Source organism: Quercus robur, chromosome 4, assembly GCF_932294415.1.
Source record: "Quercus robur chromosome 4, dhQueRobu3.1, whole genome shotgun sequence".
In the NCBI taxonomy this organism is placed as follows: domain Eukaryota; kingdom Viridiplantae; phylum Streptophyta; class Magnoliopsida; order Fagales; family Fagaceae; genus Quercus; species Quercus robur.
The window spans coordinates 6,087,296-6,095,498 of NC_065537.1; the positions used below are offsets into that span (position 1 = coordinate 6,087,296).

General features: G+C 31.5%; 1 long non-coding RNA gene across 1 annotated transcript; it reads right to left on the bottom strand.

The window, feature by feature from the left end:
* Positions 1-41: 41 nt before the first annotated feature.
* On the bottom strand, positions 42-3,721 carry LOC126720455 (uncharacterized). The gene is made up of 3 exons (XR_007653408.1): positions 3,534-3,721; positions 2,870-2,950; positions 42-1,628 (listed from the first exon to the last, which is right to left on the bottom strand). It is a non-coding gene; the product is annotated as an uncharacterized LOC126720455 (long non-coding RNA).
* Positions 3,722-8,203: the final 4,482 nt, after the last annotated feature.

Consider the following 8,203-nt stretch of genomic DNA (forward strand, 5'->3'; position numbering starts at 1 on the left):
CCACTGCAGTCCAACAATCAATAGCAAAGACACATTCCACTCATGGTCAAAGCTACAAAATAGCATGCCCAAGTAAGGAGATAAAACAAAAGAGCTTTATTAACAACATTACAACAAATAAGTCCTAACAAAATAAATTGTTGTTGCCACCCGATTAGAGACCTCCCAAATTCATTCCAAAGTGCTAAATCTACTGATTGATCAACCTAGAAGGTAACATTATCCTCCTTTCCATGCACTCTTTAAATTAAGATATGTTGTCCACCAATTCCAACCATAATGGAGATGAGATCTTTCATAGCAAACTAGATGTCATATTTGAAATCTACTTAAAATTCCGAACATTTCTACGAGATTATGAAAATTGAGACAATCTATTAGCAACAATTTAAAAAAGAAAGCAAAGGACCTTGAACCTACGACTATCAGCAAATTCAAATCCATTTCAAAACTTCCTGCTCTATGAAATTGTGGATGGCATAAGCATATGGTCATGCCTACTGAAGTTTGAATTTTCAGAATTGGTGCTGACTAGTTACAGACCAAAAAAATAGTCCTCAGTCCACAAAGCTCCCACTTTCGTGGGGTCTAAAAGAGAAGATTGGTAGGCAGCTTTACTCCTAAGTTTTTTTTTTTTTTTTGGAGAGGCTGATTCGGGCCCCATAACTAGTAACAGACAAATGGACCAAAATCCTAATACTCACATATTATAACAAAACTAAATGATACGGCCTCCAACAATGGATTAGAACTAAAAATTTAAATCCATCAAGAAGTATGAGTAACTTCATTATCAGAGTGATAGAGATAGATTATGCGATGAAGTGATGAACATGTAAAGGCTTATTTTTATAATTTGTCTAACAATTGGAAGATGAGCCTCATCTTCCATATTGTAATTATGTGGAAAGAGATTCCATTGGGTCTGTAACCTGTTGGTTTCATTTTTAACAATACATTTTAGGCCCAAATCCAAATCTTTGTATAGTTACTAGCTATTAATATTTTACTTGTCCATTGCCTTCTACAACTTCATTGATTTTTTTATAGAATAATTTTGGGAAACAACTTTTACCCTTAAAAGACATAGAGTTTAGCAACAAATCACATGATTAATTTCTTTCATCAATTTTGTATTTTTTTTGTGTTAGTTCTTATTCAAATTAGGTTGGTATCCAATCCAATGAACGAGCACCCAAAGATGCAAATGAAACAATGCAACTTAAAAAGGAGACATACCTTGGCATCAAATGCAAAAGAAATCGAATGGAAACAGTGAAGAAGAAACTTGTTTCAAGGTTGTTTTCAGATGGAGGAATATTTCTTCCAAGTTCGATCAAGATGTTCTCATTTTCTTCGATGGTAGATACAAATTGAAGTCAGAAGAATCATCATCATTGATAAAGTTCTGGGCCATTGAAGAATAACCCAAATCAAACCCATCACTAAAAGTTGAGCCAATTCCCAAATCTGGCAGACCCAAGCGTAAATTGGACTCATATGATGTCATATTATTTGGAAGCTCCATGCTAGATGGCAAAGAAATGTGGCTTGTGTCATCAAGGACAAGGACCTGAGGAGGCTGCTATTTTCTTACCATATGGTGACAGCCCATCAACATGAAAGCCCTTCAAAGGAGAGTCAAACTCATTACTTCTTGTTTCAATACTTTATCAGCTGATTCATTTCTTTTTCACAAGCATTTTATTAATTTTTATGAGATGTTATAAACTTTTTTGATAGGTATGAAATGCTATAGACTTTGATAAAGGAAATAATTAAATCCACTTCCAAAGACACCAGACATAATCCAATTGAATTTTGAAAAAAAAAATGTATTGCATTAATTTTATGGAAGAGAAAATGGTGTATACTTTTGCAAGATTTCCACAATTACATAGGCCGTAGTATAACTCAAAGTGATTGCATAAACCCTTGTCAATAGGATTTCACACAGCAACTTAGCTAGGTAGGATTTGGCAGCGTACTAATAATCTGACTTTTCTTTTTAAAAATTATAGTTGTTTTTTCAAAGATAACTGGATTACATGTCATATGCTTTCTAATACATATTAAAGCAAATCAAATAAACAAAAGTAATGAACAAATGGTCTAGAGCTTGCAAGATTTTAGCACATTGAACACTACATGATTCAGCTTGCCTTGATAGATCTAAGTCATTTTGTTCTTTAAGAGTTTAACTAAAAACACCTAAACCTGTTTCAAATTTAATTTAATATCATTACAATAGGAAACACTAAAAGATTTACAAAGAAAAGGAAAGCAAATATAGAAATTGTTAAAACAAAAAAAGATGTAATTGCACAGAACAAAGAAATCTCAATGATCTTTAGCTTTTAGCAGTGGTGGTAATGCTCAAAAGCTGCTTGAAACAACTTGGCCTTCTAACCTTTTCTTTATCCCTTACTATCCCAGACTGATTATTCTTCAAACAACTGACAACACAAATGAATGAAAATTATTTTTAACTATAATGATTATACATAGGCTTTGGGTTAAATTTAATGCATATAAGCAAACAACTATATTTACTAATGGCAGTATTCTAGAGACTTCTGAGTGCAAAACACTGTGGTCCAAAAGGTTTAGTTGTGTATCAGAGAGTTGCATCACAGCAAGGAACTTTTAAGCTAGGAACTCATGGGTTCAGCGGGACAAACTCAATTCCTAAAATATATTCTTCGTATTATTTAAAAATATAAATGGTCTAAGAGAATGACAATGATTCATATGAATAAACATTTTTTTTGTACAATGACACAAAGAACAAAAACAACACTAGAATGATGATGACAACAATGAGGCTTCTTGAGTACTCATTGAACCCATTGGAAATATGTCAACTTACTTCAAAAGCTGCTTGAAACAACTTGGCCTTTCAACCTTTACTTTTTCCCTTACTATCCCAGACTGATTATTCTTCAATCAACTGGCAAAACAACAAATGAAAATCGTTTTCAACGGGATATACCCTTCCCCATGTAATTGGTTGTTTAGCTGTTATGGTTCAAGTCAAAAAAAAATAAAAATTTGTTTTTTTTTTTTTTTCACTCAAAAGTAAGACTGGAAGTTATCAAATTTATTTATGAAAAAATAAATAAATAAAAAGAAAGAAAAAAGACCCAAGAAAAATTTTATTCTTTTGGAGAAACAGGGCTAACTCTCTCATCCTGGCATCTTCTAGGACTAAAGCACTGAAAATGAGAGCTGGGAGAAAAGAACATTCATAGAAAGCTTCTAAAAATTATGATTTCCACACAGAAATCAAGAAACAAGCTACTGCTACCTGAATTTTTTTTTTGACAATCTCACAACTGCTACAAGAGGTAAAATTCAGACATAAAACAGGAAAACACAAAAAACCCAGAAATTAATATTACTTTTCTTCCCCTTTTCCACTGTTTTCCCATCACTCAAACACAAATTGAACACAAACCAAATATAAATTTAATATTAAAAAAAAAAAAAACAGAGAATTCACAGAGAGTATTGAATAATAGAAGAGTGAGGACCTTGAGGATCACGTTGTCATGGTCGATGAGATGAAGAGAGAGAGGGACAGTCAGTTGAAGAGGAAAACAGAGAAAGAAATTATTTAAGGAAAGCTGAAACGTTTGACAATTACCCAACAGAAACCTACATTTCAATAAAAGGAATTTAGTTTTCTTTCGTTGATTTTGGTTGGGAGAAAAGTGAAAGAGATGACTCACTTGCTCTTAGGGTATAAAGCCAACCCGTCAACCCGTCAAAACTGACCTGACCCAATCCAACCCATCGGGTTGGGTCGGTTTTTAGGCCTTGACGGGTTGGGTTGGGTTACAAAAAAATTTTTAATAGCGGGTTAGGTTGGGTTTGGATCATAAAATTTCAAACCCGCCAAACCCAACTCGACCCACCTATATATTTAATATATATATATATATATATATATAATATTATATAATTAACAAATTTTTTAAAATAACCAACTCTTCCTATCCTATATAAAAGCCAATTAGTTCACACAAACTCTAGTAAATTACTATTGTTGTTTAGTTATTAGTGTTGTTTGTCTTTAAGGAGTTACATTGATATTAATATTTATATTTTTTTATACTTAATTTAATAATAAAAATTTGTCCAACCCATGGGTTCAACCCGACCCATGTGGGTTGGGTTGGACTTATGTAATGGGTTGGATTGGGTTGATTTTTTTTTGACCCATCATGGTGGGTTGGGTCAAAAAATCCCCTCAACCCAACCCAACCCGACCTATACACACCCCTACTTGCTTTGTTAAAAAAATGAGAAAGATAAATTTCTTTTTAATAATAGGAAAAAAATAGAAAATGTTGATTATATAAACTTAATCACAACTCACAAGCCTGGTCACACAAACATAAGGAATATTTTTTATTGAAATAAAATACCTTAGATGTTATTCTTTAGATTTTTCATCTTAAATATCTTCTCCAACACAAAAAAAAAAAAATTAATAATAATAATAATAATAAAATAAAAAATAAAGCAAGTAAAGAAGGGATTTATGCTTGCTTGCCAAAGTAAAGAAAGGATTTATGCTTGCTTGCCGACATAGATGTATACGCTTTCTTTCTCTTTTATCTAACCTATTTTCTTTTCTTTTTTTAATCTTATTTTATCTATGTGTAGACTTTATATTAACATTACCTTTCCTAAACATGCTCATACTAAAATTTTATTTTCTCATTCATTAATTAGATTTCTTTATGCGTCCCCGTTTATATTTCTTTATACATTTCATTTATTTATTTTTCAGCAATTTTTTTAATATTAGAATATGATGCAACAGATAACACAATATAATTTTTGTTAATTTTAATTATCATGGGCCTCCAATGCAACTATGCAAACCAAGGTTCACTAGTACACCAATGACCTCCTAATAGTTAAAAAAAAAAGAAAGAAAAAAAAAAGGTGATAATATAGTGACAAAGTGAACATAGATCAATGCTAATTATGTCATAATATTCAATAAAAAATCACATTATTTTATTTGTGATTATCTTATGCTTTGTTACATAGGAGGAACGATATAATTAATTGGCTTTCTTTTATTATCTTTTATTAGTTAAACACACATTTATTAGTTAAAGGCATGTGCGTTGCACGGTTTACTTAAAAAGATATATGTAAATAAATTAAAAGATTCAAAACTATATTAATAATTAGTTAGTCACATTATAAAACATATTAATGTTATGACATATAATTAATACATACATTTGAGTCACTTTTTATGAGCATGGTGTGTAATAAGTTTGCTAGAGGGTTAGTTGATGAGATTGTTTCGCTGGAGGAATCCCCTCCTCTTGCACTAGAAGCTTTGTATTTGGACTTGCTTAAGATTTAATGAAATTCATTCCCCTTTCAAAAAAATATATAAATTTCCAATATTAAAACATAAAATAATGATATACAATCAAAATAAATATTAAATTTATTTTAAATTATATACTTGAAACTTTTGCTAATAGAATTTTAGATGAAGTAAAATATTTTATTTCTTATAGTTTAGAAAATAGATTATTATTCATAGTAAATTATTGGTAAAAGAGTTTGATCTACTTAACTATCTATTGTCACTATATTAATAATTAATGACGATTAACTATCTTTATGCATTTCGTAGTATAACCTATTACCAAAACACTTTAATTTTGAAAGGAAAAATTTGAAAAGGAATGGGCATTTTGAGGAGATAAAACATGGCATTTGACTTTCCTAATGCATAATGTAAACAAAGAAAGAATAAGTGTTAACCTTATGTGTGGAGTAAAGGTTCTTGAGATGATTATATATGAGATCTTCACATGCTTTGTAACCAAATTGACAAACAAACTCTTCATAAGAGTGTCATTAAAAAGTAAAATAAATACTAAACTATAACTCTTAACTCATGGGAAAAACCTGAAATTTGTAAAACTTAAACTTTTTCAAGTGCGTGGATTGAAAATTGTTGATACCCATTTTTGCGACACATTTTCTACAAGCCCGATTCAACTAAGCCCGACTTCCTTGTGGGCTCAATTCATGTATTATATTATATTTTATTCTTTTAAGCATGGCCCAAGCCCATGCGACTTATTAGGGGAAATTGAGGAAGTGTGGTTTGGAGGGTATGGTTCGGTTCCTTTCGGACTTTTTGCATAAGTCCAACCCATGCGTGCTACCAAGTGGGCAAAGGACAATGGTAGCACCACAGGCTTATGGAGGAGGTCTTGTACCCAAAATTTCTACCTCAAAAGAGCTTTTATGCTCTAGGTGACTATGCCCTTAATTTTCAGCCCAGCTCCATTTTCCACACCAAAACACAACAACTCTAAGAAAAAGGCTGAATAACCTAGCTCACTTAGCCACCCAAATGCAATCTCCAAGGACCTGCCATGTCTAGGAAACATCAACCCATGAATTTAGGCTACTTTATTTCCCAAATTATCCAAAAAGCAAGGCATCCCTCTTACCCAATTAAATCAAATCTGACTATAACTTCTTTGATTCATACCTTGGGGTTAAAAGCCTCTTCTATTAACCAAAAACAGTCACTTAGAGAACCCCAAGTCCAATACAAAAGGCCCCAATCAGATTCAAAATGGAAGGAGGCCACATTCTACATAGAGACCTGAAACTTCAGAGCAAAAGCCCATTCAGTCAGTCAACAATCTCACAATTCCGAAGCTTGGGGGTGGAAATATGGGTACAGGGGAACCTTCCCTCTTTTCCTCATGACTTCCCTCAATTTCCTCTTTTGTATGACTGTGGGTCGAAGTTTCAGACCTGTTAAACCACGTTTTCCCTATAGAGCTGAAACTTGAGAGCAAAAACCCACTAAGCGAAGAGACATTCTCAAAATTCTGAACCTTAGGGGTGGAAATATGGGTACAGGGGAACCTTCTCTCTCTTCCTCACGACCTCCCTCAATTTCTTCTTTTGTGTGACTGTGGGTCGAAGTTTCAGACCTGTTATGTTTTTATGTTTTTTCAGCACTTTTGCTATTAGCATTTTGATTCTCTCTTGTCAAAGCACCATTAGCCTTTTGTTCATTATACATTTAGAATTTTGGGCTTGATTCTCCACAATAAACACTTCTAAAGAACCCAAGGGAAGATTCAGGCCATTTTCCCATTTTCGGCCCTTGTTGCGAAAACGTCCCCGACAAAAATTTTAAAAGTAGATAAACTAACACTTAAATTAAAATTGATGATAGAATAACGTGTATTGACAAAATAAAAATTGTAGATAATTCATATAGTGATGAAGAGGAAAAAAGTTGATATCAACAATTAAGCATTTGTATCTGTCCAAAAATTAATGTAGCAGTAGTTTAAAAGTGGTAAACTTACTGGATTTAGTTGAAATTGAATATCAGTGGAAATAGAATTTTATATTGTCAAAATTTTAGCTAATAGAGTTTAATCTCAAGCAAACTATCTTCATAAGAGTTTCATTAAAAAGTAAAACCAATACTAAACTTAAACTCAAACTAAGCTCAAACTCTCTTAATTCAAGGGAAATAAAAAGTGAATTCGTAAAACTTGAACCTTTTCAAGTTTCTAAGCACGATTGATGAAGATAAATAAAATAATATATTTATCTAAAAAATCATAATAATAGAAAATTTAATGATTGATAAAAATCATGTCTAACCATATTTAATGAAAAGTTGATATGAACAAAAATATAATGTTAGTCTAATTTGTGGAGTTAATGTTAGTCTAATTTGTTGAGTTGTGAAGTTGAAATCTAATCTTTAAAACATCATGATATTGCTCGATTATTCTCCTTTTTATTAATAAAAATTATACTACTCAAGAAAATTAATTTAATCTAATAACGCACATATAAACATAACACGAGTACAAATGGAACCCTTGTTGTAGGAGAGAATACAAAATTTGATAATTCTTAAATAATTAATAGGTAAAGCATATATATTTTTAGAGGTTTATATAATGGATTTCATGGATTTAAAATTGCATTTATGACTCATAAGCAAAACTTATAAAACAAAAAACAAAAAACACACAAACAAAGTAGAGAAATACATACCTAGAATAGTTTGGATTGTAGGTTTGATAAAGACTTCTACTATGGATTTCAAAAACATCAAATAGGCTAAGTAATAAGGAAAAAAAAAAAAAAGGAGAGTTAGATTTCTAAACAA